A 12,883-nucleotide genomic window follows, 5' to 3' on the forward strand; every position below is an offset into this window, starting at 1 on the left:
GGATTATGAGAAGAACTACTCAAATCATGATTTGGAGTTAACAGCCGTGATTTTTGCATTGAAAATCTGGAGACACTACCTGTATGGTGACAAGAGTGAGATCTTCAGTGACTATAAAAGCCTTTAGTACTTCTTAACCCAAAAGGAACTCAACATGAGATAGAGGCGTTGGTTAGAGCTGATGAAGGATATGATTGTACTATCCACTACCACCCAGGAAAGGCCATTATGGTAGCTGATGCACTCAGTCGAAAATCCCAGTCACTGACTCTTGCATCATTGACCACCAATGAGTATCTCCTAGAAGAGGCCAAGAAACTAGACTTGGAGCTATTAGTAGAGGGTGTCATCGTGTCACTATCGGCATTGGTGGTACAACCTAGTCTAGTGGATAGGATCACTGCAGCTCAGGAAGGAACCCAAAAGGACCCAGATTTCTTTGTGACTGAAAGCGAGATTCTCAAGTTCAAAGGAAGGTTGTGTGTGCCCAGTGATGGTGATTTGAGAGACACAATTTTGAGAGAGGCACATAGCTCTCCATACTCCATCCACCCCGATAGCACTAAAATGTACAAGGACCTTAAAGGCTCCTACTGGTGGAAAGGAATGAAAAATGATATGGCTACACATGTGTCCAGATGCCTCACATGGCAGCAAGTCAAGGCTGAGAGGCAGAGGCCTCATGGGTTATTACAATCCCTACCTATTATGGAGTGGAAATGGGAGAATATTACTCTAAACTTCGTCACAGGCCTACCCCGTACGTAGAAGGGTATAGATACCATTTGGGTAGTCGTGGACCGCTTGACTCAGGCAAATCACTTTATCCCAATCAAGATCACATTTTCTATAGACAAGTTGTCCAAGTTGGTCAAGTTGTATGTCGATAACATCATCAGGTTGCATGGTATACTAGTTAGTATCATCTCTGATCGAGATCCCAGGTTCACTTCCAAGTTCTGGACCTGTGTACAGAAGGCCATGGGCACACAGTTGGCTTTTAGCACTCCCTTTCACCCTCAGTCTGATGGTTAATCGGAGAGGACTATTTAAACATTAGAGGACCTACTCCGAGTATGTGCCTTGGATATGAGTTATTGTTGGGATGAGCACATTTCCCTTATTGAGTTCTCCTACAACATCAGTTATCAGGCCACCATCGGAATGTCCCCATTCGAGGCATAGTATGGTAGGAAGTGCCGAACTCCACTCTATTGGGATGAAGTTGGTGAGCGACATATTTTGGGTCCAGACTTGATATAGGCTACCTGTGAGAAGGTGAATGTGATCAGAGAAAGGATCAAGGCAGCTTAGTCTAGGCAGAAAAGCTACACAAATGTTAGGAGGAAACATCTAGAGTTTGGTGTTGGAGACAAGGTCTTCTTACAGATCTCCCCAGTTAAAGGGGTGATGCAGTTCGACAAGAAGGGAAAGCTTAGTCCAAGCTTTATATGACCATATGATGTACTGGAGAGGATCAAACAATAGCTTACCGGATAGCCTTACCACCAGAGTTGGAAGGCACATATGATGTCTTCCATATATCTATGTTGAGGAAGTACATTTCTGACTCGACTCACGACTTGACTTACATACCTCGTGAGTTGGATGAGGACTTTTCCTATATGGAGTATCCGATGAAGATTGTTAATTGGAAGGACCATGTTCTTTGCAACCACACCGTTTCTTTCGTTAAGGTGAAATAGATGAACCACCCCAAACAAGAAGCATCCTGGGAGCATGAAGATGAAATGATGAAGCAGTATCGTGGATTGTTTAATTTACCAGGTACGTTCAATTTTGAGGACAAAATTCTTGTAAGGTGGGGGGGGATGTTACACCCGTGCCCTAATCCAGTCTAATTTGAACTATTGTGACAGGCCTTGGATTGGAGATTGAAAGTACGACCAAGTTTTGGCTCCTCGTTGCACATTATCGAAGGGGTAGATATGACCCCACATGTTTAAGCATTGCATGCCTATCTAACTAGAGGGGATTCATACCTTCTGATCCCAGATTGTAAGTGACCCAACTCCCCACACTTGATTTCCAGCACGCATCATAACTACCGAAAAGCCTAGGGTATGTCCGAGGTCAACCACCTATGCGAGACTAACCATGGGACAACAAGCTGTCAAGACAGCCTTGACCACCAGAAACAAGCCATCAGAAGCATCCTGGGCATGAATCCGATGCCAATTTTTTGTGGGTCCACAGGCTGCTGTCGAGGTTCCAATGTTCGTGGGTCCTGCCACTCGCATCGTAAATGGTTTTGGATGATCCCAAATCATCCTCCACACCTTCCTCTTGATGTGAACACCTTATGGACCTAAATGTGCGGGTCCTCGTGCCCTGAAACTCATTTTAACCCGAATGGTTCAAAAGGGGTCCAAAACAAATGGACCTTAAGGCCCAACTTAAGTTATAAGTTGGGAAATGAGGATTCATTTCCTCATTTCCCTTATGCCCAACGTAGGAGAGGAGAGAAAGAGGAGAGGAAGGAAGAAGAAAAGGAAGAAGAAGAGGGTTGGAGGCCTACCTTGGTGCCGGCTGCTACCTTATTGCTGGAGATAAGTACAACCTCCCATGCCACTCTCTCCTAATGCCAAAAGACCAACTAGGGTTTTGACCGTTCGATCGATGTATCTCCCAAATGGCTCAGTGGAATTGGGATTTTCTTGGATTAGAATGATGCTAGGAACATCCCCTACAAACTTCAAGGAACAAATCCTGGCAATCGGGTCCAAGCCAGAAAGCCCCAAATTGTTGGACTGCCCTGTATCTCCACCGAAAATAGTCCAACGGATCCACTGGGTCTGTTTTTGGTGGCATATTTTTGGGGGACATGGAGCCTTATGTGCTCTTTGTCACCTCCACCGAAAACAAGTCTGATATTTCTGGTTGAAATGCCCTGTTTCTGGTAGTTGTTTCCAATGATATTATTGTCATTGGGAGACAGTGTCTATACACTTTGGGGGTGACCTATGTGGGTCCCTCCTAATGTTTTCGATGCATACTGATGTACGATTTCATTTGTGTCTAAGACTAATGTGCACGTGCCCCGAAGTCAGAATTGATTTGATTGATCGGTGGCCTTACTTGAACCCTAAACCAAACAAAGATCAACAAGGTGAGGGATGGACTGTGTTTATTTTTTTAAATGTTTATTAATTATTTAATTGCTCACATGTTTAGAATTATTTGTTTAATTGAAATTATTATTTTACGATCATGATATGAATTGTATGAAAATGTATGACGGGATTCGGTGTGGCCAAGGTGGTACCGGTACCATGATCTCCATGTGTTTGGATGGGTGTGTGTGTGTGTGAGACAATCCGACATGGCCGATGTGGTACCGGTACTGTGATTGCCGTATGCATGTTACATTCATGTATTGATTATGTGCATTAGAGTTAGTTGTAGTCGCAGATTACACTTTGTGGCCAAGGTCTCACTTGTATTGTGTACCCTGGGACTACATTTGGAAATTGATACGCTTCGTGGCCGAGTTCTTATCGGTGTTGCATAGTCCATACTCGACTGTTATTTGCATGCTAGATTAGGTAAACGGTCTCGGGTTACACTTTGTGGCCAAGGTCTCTCTGGTATCGTGTACTTGGGACTGTATTTGGAGATGGATTACACTTTGTGGCCGAGGTCTCTCTGGTATCGTGTAATCCATACTGATTGTATCATTATTAAGACATGTAGTATATATATGTTTAGGTATCACTACCTATGCTATGGACCCTTACCAACAGGGGTTGAGGTGTTGGCTAACCCATTGTGGTATGTTTGATGAGCCTTACAAATCTCTTTTACACGCAGAGAGGCACCTTTACAATCTATTTTGGAGGTAGAAAGACACCTTCATCTTTTTAGGATAATAGAATCCTTACAATCCTAAGTACAATCTAGGATTATAAAAACAGAAATAACTAAATAGTGGAATAAGAGAAATACCTCAAGTGTGGTGCAAATGATAAGAATGAGAGATGAATGATGCACCTTTTGTAAAGTCCTCTCTTATGACTTTGACTTGCACAAGAGAGAGTGGAAGACTTGATTGAGACTTGAGCCTTTTGCTGGGATTAGAGTAATTGAACAACTCAAGTTGGATAGAATAATCTTACTGACTCTTGAATACTTACAATAATGCTCTTAATGCTCTTTCTTAATTCATATTTAATTAAAAGTGGTTTGGGTATTTATAGGTGAGCTTAGTGAAGCATTTTAGGCAAGAAATCAGGCAATAACGGTAGTATTCTGGGACCATTGGTCGACCACCATCGGTAGCCAGTCGACCAGAAAGAGCCGTTGAGGTCAAAAACTAGCCGTTGGAGCTTTTCCAGGGAGGCATTGGTCGATTGGAACTTTCTACCCATCGACCGGCTATGGTCTCCGATAGTTCTGGTCGACCGGGGCTTTTAGCCGGTCGACCGCCAACATGACAGACTGTTTTAACAGAATGCTATCATACTAACCAGACGTTAGTGTTTTGACCATAACTTTTCAATCCGACCTCAAATTGACCTGAGATCAGTTACGTTGGAATCGAAACTCAATTTTCTACAACTTCCATGGGGTTTCATCTCCTTATACCGAATTTAAGATTACCCAAAATGCCCTTGAGTTAGGTTAATCTGTTTTCACAGAGTTTTACTAGAGCATATTGCACTCTACCACCTAAGGTCATTCTAGTATGATGCATGAGGTGCGTGCGTATGCAATGTGTGTACAAATTACAAAATATATTCTCTATCCTATGGTCTTCATCTTGGGTCTTGATATCTTCATAATTATAGGTCTTGATGCATTCATCTTCGGTCTTGAATGTCTTTATTATCTTGGGTCTTGAATGTCTTTAAGCTTCAAGGTCATGTCTACATAAGTTCAAGCCTTGATGTCTTGATTTGACCTTCTAAGTGTTTCTTCAAACTAATTACACTTTCTTCAAGCTAATTACACTTTACGTATGTTTGTTTGTTAACACAAAAACATAGCGAGGAGTGTGGACATGTTTCCCAACATTCTCCCCCTTTTTGGTGATGATAAAACAAACACAGGAAATATGACCAAATATAAGAAATGACAATAGCACAGTGCAAAGTTTAATATGATATTTTAATTCAGTGATAGATACTTGTCATTTTAACAAAGATAGATACTATAAAGATATATGTTCATAGATGTTTCTCCCCGTTTTGTCAACAAAAAAAAGGGAATCAAAACTACACAAGTTATTAAAATGCTCCCCCTGAGTATGTGCCAAAGAAAAATTAAACTAACATAACACAGAAAATTACCATAGGTTCAACTTTGTATCTCAGAGTATTTCAGCAAAAAGTAACATAAAAGACTAAAACAAGCACTAAGTTCCACAAGATAAAAACAGAGTAAGAGTTTAGTAAGATTATATAAAAGGAGTAAGGACTCCTAATCCTCTGCATCCTCATCCTCTGTGTCCTCCTCTTCTTCTTCTTCTCCGTCATCTTCATCTTCCTCATCTTTGCGTAGGAGCTTGAGAATCTCATTCTGCTTTCTTTCCATCTTCACCAATTAGGCAAGGATGATGTTCCCAACCTTTTGAAGATCGGAAATGGTCGCATAAGCTGACGTATCATCACTTCCTTGTTGCTATGGCTGGCTAGGTCCAGCATCAGTCTTTTTGGAGCCAGTGGTCTACTTGGGAAGAAGGTGCATCTTGCAAATAGTGGAAAGATTGATCTCTTGAGGAAAAGGTTCAAATGATTCACCAAAAAAATCCACATGAAAGTGGTCTAGGATTTGGCAAATCATCCTTCTATAGGGAAGATTTCCCTTTTGAAGTCTATCACTATGGATAATCATGGTTTTGAGCAGAATGTAAGGAAGGTTGATGCTCAAAGTCTTGCAAACATAGTAGGTGAGATAAGCATGAAATGGGGAGACTTCATCTCTATGACCACTCTTTGGTAGGATGTTGTTGGAGATGATGAGATTTACAATCCTCCCTCTATCGGTGAGTTCCTTAGCCTTAATCTTGTGAGTATTAGCATATTCCTTCATGATGCTAGAGTACACACAGTCAACATCCATAAATTTTTTTATATAGGTCTTGGGTTGGTAGTATTTGAGTTCCCCTGCAACAGAGATCTCTAGGATTTCTCCTAATATCAGAATGTCTATATCTATAGGAACTCCCTTAACATAGGAATGAACTAAAAGGTTGTCACATTCACCAGAGAAAGGAAGGTTACAAAAGAACATTTTGACAAGGTGGGGATAACAGTTGAACTCTAGTTTGAGAATGTTGCCCCATCCTCTTTGTCAGAGGCCTTCCTTTTTCCCTTTTGAGCTACCGTCTTCTTGGCTCTGTGGGGGCGGTGATAGTCCATAATGATAAAGGGCGTAAGAAGAGAAGAGATGCAAGGGTTTTTGAGAGGGAAGGGAGAGGATCTTGAGAGATCTAGGTTAGAAATGGGTTCTAAGCTAGGGTTTTGGGGGAGGAATAGTCAAAATAGGATTTTAGGCCAAAAGTTTTTAAAATGAGACACAGTGGTTCAAAAAATCGATTTTAAAGAAGTTCGGAATCAATTTTTTGGTGGCACCGGTCGACCGATAGATTGTGGAGGTTAGCCGATAATCCTTTTTGTCAGAGGCAGTCGACCAAAAGATTTGAGGCCATCAGTTGGAATATTCCAAAATTGCCTGAAAACCTAGAAAATTGTGAATTTTGAAAGGGTTTTTCAAGTCTGGGCTTTTGGAATAAATATGCATGAAAGAATGTTTATTCATTCAATCAAATGGGTTACAAATGCCAATCTCATTCCTTAGGAAGCTAAAACGCTCTTCATCTAGTGGTTTAGTGAATATATCTATGTGTTGTTTCTCAGTTTTAATCTATTCTAGAGAAACATCGCCATTTTGAATGGTGTCTCGTAGATAGTGGTGTCGAATATCAATGTGCTTTGCCCTTGAGTGTAAAATGGAGTTTTCACTCCAATATCTTGGAGTGTTTGCTTCATCCAAAGGATTTGGGCACAACATCTACTAGCTGCAACATATTCGGCTTCGGTAGTAGATAGAGCAACGGAGTTTTGTTTCTTGCTAAGCCAAGATACAAGGCAAGAGCTGAGAAAGTGACAGGTACCACTGGTACTTTTTATGTCGATATGGCAGCCTGTAAAGTCAGCATCTGAAAAACTGACCAAGTCAAGGGGTTGGTTTTTGGGGTACCATAACCCAACATCACATGTGCTTTTCAAATATTTAAAAATTCTTTTTATAGCTGTGAGGTGAGATTTCTTAGGATCAGCTTGAAACCAAGCACAAGCACATACACTGTACATGATGTCAGGTCTACTTGCCGTTAGATATAGAAGGCTGCCAATCATGCCTCTATATCTAGTTACATCCTCAGAAGTGCCATCTTCATCCTTGGTTAGTTTCAAGGATGAGCTCATCGGAGTGTCTGAAGATTTTTTACTGTTAATGTCAAATTTCTTTAGCAGCTCCTTGGTGTACTTGCTTTGGTTTATAAAAATTCCATTATCAGTTTGTTTTATTTGAAGTCCAAGGAAGAAATTTAACTCTCCCATCATACTCATTTCAAATTCATTGCTCATCTTGCTACTGAAATCAGTACACATTTTCTCGTTGGTTGAGCCAAAGATGATATCATCTAGTTCTTTAGATTTTAAGGTTTTGGGTTAAGGGTTTAAGGTTTAGGGTTTAGGGATTATGGTTTATGATTTAGGTTTTAAGGTTTGGGATTTTGGGTTATAGGCTTTATGGTTTTGGGTTTGGGGTATAAGGTTTAGGGTTTAGGGTTCATGGTTTAGGGTTTTGGGTTTTGGGCTTAGGGCTTAAGAATTAGGGTGTTTGGGTTTAGGGTGTAGGTTTCTAGGTTTTTGGTATTAGGGTTTTATGATTTAGGATTTAGGGTTTATTGTACAGGGTTTAGAGTCGAGCTATGACTAGTCAATTGACTTGCTTAACAAATTAAAATATATTTGGTATCAGAAAAAAATTTATAAGACAAACAATTGGTATCAAAGCTAATGCAATAAGTTTGAGTTACTTAGAAAACACTGGATATTATTGGAATTTGACTATCATTGTCTTCTGATGTTATGACTAATCAACTGACTTGCTTAACAAATTAAAAAATATTTGAAATAAAAAAAATCGTACGACTAACAATTGGTATCAGAGCCAAAGCCATAAGTTTATGTTACATAGTAAACACAGGAGATTATTGGAATCAATCTATCATTCTCTTGGCTTGAAGCTATGACTAATGAATTGATTTGCTTAATAAAATAAATTACATTTGGTATCGGAGAAAAAATAGTAATACTAACAATTGGTACAAAGCAAAAGCCATACGTTTAAGTTACTTACCAAACACTGGAGACCATTGGACTTAAACTGCTATTATCTTGTCGGGACTCTATGATTAATTAATGGGCTTGCTTAATAAATTGAAGTAAATTAGATAATAGAGAAAAATTCATAAGACTAACAATTGATATTTTTTTTTGGATAGAATGGGAGGGAAGTAGGTAACAATTAGAAGTTCGAACTTGAGACCTCCTGGTGTTATAAGACTTTTACAATTGGTATCAAAGCCAAAGCCTTAAGTTTGAGTTACTAAACAAACGCTAGAGATTGATGAAACTAAACTGCCATGTCTCATCCTTGCTAATCAACTAAATTGCTTCACAAATTAAAGTACATTTGGTATCAGAGAAAAAATTATAAGACTAACAATTGGTATCTAAGTCAAAACCATAATTTGAGTTACTTAACAAACACTGGAGATTATTAGAATTAAACTATCATTTTCTCATGGTGACTCTATGACAAATCAATTAACTTTCTTAACAAATTTAAGTACATTTGGTATCATAGAAAAAATTATAAGACTGACAATTGGTATCAGATCTAAAGACATAAGTTTGAGTTACATAGAAAACACTAGAGATTATTGGAATTAGACTGTCATTGTCTCATCATGACCCTTTTGCTAATCAACTGACTTGCTTAACAAATTAAAGTATATTTGGTATCAAAGAAAAATCCTTAAGACTAACAATTGATATCAGAGTCAAAGCCATAAATTTGAGTTACTTAGAAAACAATGGAGATAATTAGACTTAAACTATCATTACCTCATCATGACTCTATGACTAATCATCTGAACAAACACTGACTAACAATAAGTATCAAATTCAAAGCCATAAGTTTGAGTCACTTAGCAAACTATGGATATTATTGAACTTTGATTGTCATTGTCTCATCAAACCTCTATTACTAATTAATGACTTAATTAACCAATTAAAGTATGTATGGTATCAGAACAAGTGCCGACTAATAATTGGTATCAAAGGCAAAGCCATAAGTTTGAGTTACTTAGCAGGCAATGGAGATAATTGGACTTAGAAGGTCATTTTCTGGGTTAGATTTCAGGATATAGCGTCTAGGGTTAAGGGTTTAGTGTTTAAGGTTTATGGTTTAGGGTTTTGGATTTTGGGTTTCGGGAATAGGCTTTAAGGTTTAGTGTTTTGTGTTTAGGGTTTATGGTTTTGCGATTAGGGTTTTACGTTTAGGGTTTAGGGATTTGGGTTTTGGGTTTAGGTTTTAGAGTTTAGAGTTTAGGGTTTAGGGTTTTAGGATTTTATGGTTTAGGATTTAGGTTTTGTGGTTTTGGGTTTTGGGTTTTGGGTTTAGGGATTTTGGGTCTATGGTTTAAGGTTTTGGATTTAATATTTTGGGTTTTGGGTTTTGGGTTTAGGGTTTAGGGTTTAGGGTGTAGGGATTTAGGGTTTAGCCTTAAGGTTTTAGGGTTTTGGGGATTATCGGTTAAGGTTTAGGGTTTGTGGTTTAGGGTGTTGGGTTTAGGGTATAGGCTTCAGGTTTTAGACTTTAGGGTTTAAGATTCAAGCATTAGGCTTTGGGGTTTAGGGTTTATAATTTAGGATTTAAGGTTTAGATTATAGGCTTTAAGGTTTAGGGTGTAGTGCTTTGGGTTTAGGTTAATGGTTTAGGGTTTAGGGTTTACGGTTTGGGGTTTAGGGATTAAGGTTTGGGTTTAGTATTTTAGGTTTAGGGTTTAGGGATTAGGGTTTTAGGATTTGGGGTTTAGGGTTTAAGGGTTTAGTGTTTAAGGTTTAAGTATTAGGGTTTAGGGTGTAGGGCTTAGGGTATAGGTTTTATACTTTAAGTTTTTGGGTTTATAGTTTAGATTATCATTTTCTCATGGTGACTCTATGACTAATCAACTGATTTGCTTAACAAATTATAGTATATTTGGTATCAGAGAAAAAATCGTAAGATTAACAATTGGTATCAGAGCCAAAGCCAAAAGTTTGAGTTGCATAGCAAACACTGGAGATTATTGGAATTAGACTGTCATTGTCTTTTCATGAAGGTATGACTAATCAACTGACTTGCTTAATTTGAATACATTTGATATCAGAGAAAAGAACGTAAGACTATCAATTGGTATCAGAGCAAAAGCTATAAGTTTGAGATACTTAGCAAACAAATGAGACCATTGGACTTAAATTTTTATTGTCTCATCATGACTTTATAACTAATCAACTGACTTACTTAACAAATTAAAGTACAATTGATGTCGAAGAAAAATTCTTAAGACTAACAATTAGTATTTTTGTTTTTGATAGGTAAGGAGGTAAGTAGGTAACAGCCAGGAGGTTCAAACTTGAAACTCCTGATGAGCATGGTACCTTTCATGATTGGTATCAGAGCCAAAGCCATAAGTTTAAGTTACATAGAAAACAATAAGTATCAGATTCAAATCCATAAGTTTGAGTCAGTTAGCAAACTATGGATATTATTGAACTTTGATTGTCATTGTCTTATCAAACCTCTATTACTAATAAATGACTTGCTTAACCAATTAAAGGATGTTTAGTATTAGAGTAAATGCTGACTAATAATTGGTGTCAAAGGCAAAGCCATAAGTTTGAGTTACTTAACAAGCAATGGAGATAATTGGACTTAGAAGGTCGTTTTCTGGTTTAGGTTTCAGGATATAGTGTCTAGGGTTAAGGGTTTAGTGTTTAAGGTTTATGGTTTAGGGTTTTGGATTTTGGGTTTCGGGTTTAGGCTTTAGTGTTTAGAGTTTTTGGTTTTGTGATTAGGAATTTAGGTTTAGGGTTTAGGGATTTGGGTTTTGGGTTTAGGTTTTAGGGTTTAGATTTGTTTAGGACTTAGAATTTAGGGTTTAGGATTTAGGATTTAAAGTTTAAGGTTTTAGGATTTTATGGTTTAGGGTTTAGGTTTTGTGGTTTTGGGTTTTGGGTTTAGGGATTTTGGGTTTATGGTTTAAGGTTTTGGATTTAATGTTTTGGGTTTAGGGTTTAGGGTATAGGGATTTAGGGTTTAGCCTTTTAGGGTTTGGGGATTATCGGTTAGGGTTTAGGGTTTGTGGTGTAGGGTGTGGGTTTAGGGTATAGGCTTCAGGTTTTAGGGTTTAGGGTTTAAGATTCAAGCATTATGCTTTGGGGTTTAGGGTTTACAATTTAGGATTTAGGGTTTAGAGTATAGGGTTTAAGGTTTAGGGTGCAGTGTTTTGGGTTTAGGTTAACGGTTTAGGGTACAGGGTTTAGGTTTACGGTTTGGGGTTTAGGGATCAAGGTTTGTGGTTTAGTGTTTTAGGTTTAGGGTTTAGGGATTAGGGTTTTAGGGTTTAGGGTTTAGGGCTTAGGATATAGGCTTTAGACTTTAAGGTTTTGGGTTTATAGTTTAGACTATCATTTTCTCATGGTGACTCTATGACTAATCAACTGATTTGCTTAACAAATTAAAGTACATTTTGTATCAGAAAAAAATCATAAGATTAACAATTGGTATCAGAGCCAAAGCCATAAGTTTGAGTTACATAGAAAACACTGGATATTATTGAAATTAGACTATCATTGTCTTTTCATAAAGGTATGACCAATCAACTGACTTGCTTAATAAATTACAGTACACTTGGTATCAAAGAAAAGAACGTAAGACTATCAATTGGTATCAGAGTAAAAGCTATAAGTTTGAGATACTTAGCAAACACATGAGACCATTGGACTTAAATTGTTATTGTCTCGTCATGACTTTATAACTAATCAACTGACTTGCTTAACAAATTAAAGTACAATTGATGTCGAAGAAAAATTCTTAAAACTAACAATTAGTATTTTTGTTTTTGATAGGTAGGGAGGTAAGTAGGTAACAGCCAGGAGGTTCAAACTTGAAACCTCCTAGTGAGTATGGTACCTTTGACGATTGGTATCAGAGCCAAAGCCATAAGTTTGAGTTAATTAGAAAACACTGGAGATTAATGAAATTAGACTATCATTGTCTTGTTATGACTCTATGACTATTCAACTGACTTGCTTAATAAATTAAAGTACATTTGGTATCAAAGCCAAAGCCATAAGTTTCTGTTAGTTTGTAAGCAGTAGAGATTATTAGACCAAAATTATCATTGTCTCATCGTGACTCTTTGAGTAATCAACTAACTTGCTTAACAAATTGAAGCATATTTTGTATCTGAGCAAACGTCGACTAATAATTAGTAACAGAGCCAAAGCTTTAAGTTTGATTTACTTAGCAAACACTAGAGATTATTGGAATCAGACTGTCATTTTCTTGTCATGTCTGTATAACTAATCCATTGATTTTCTTAACAAATTAAAGTACATTTGGTCAGAGAAAAAATCGTAAGACTAATAATTGGTATCAGAGCCAAAGCCATAAGTTTGAGTTACTTTGCAAATATTAGAGATTATTAGACTTAAACTATCATTGTCTCATCGTGACTCTATGACTAATCAACTTACTTGCTTAACGTATTAAAGAATATTTCGTAACTGAGAAAATGTCGACT

Source organism: Macadamia integrifolia, chromosome 2, assembly GCF_013358625.1.
Source record: "Macadamia integrifolia cultivar HAES 741 chromosome 2, SCU_Mint_v3, whole genome shotgun sequence".
Lineage (NCBI taxonomy): Eukaryota > Viridiplantae > Streptophyta > Magnoliopsida > Proteales > Proteaceae > Macadamia > Macadamia integrifolia.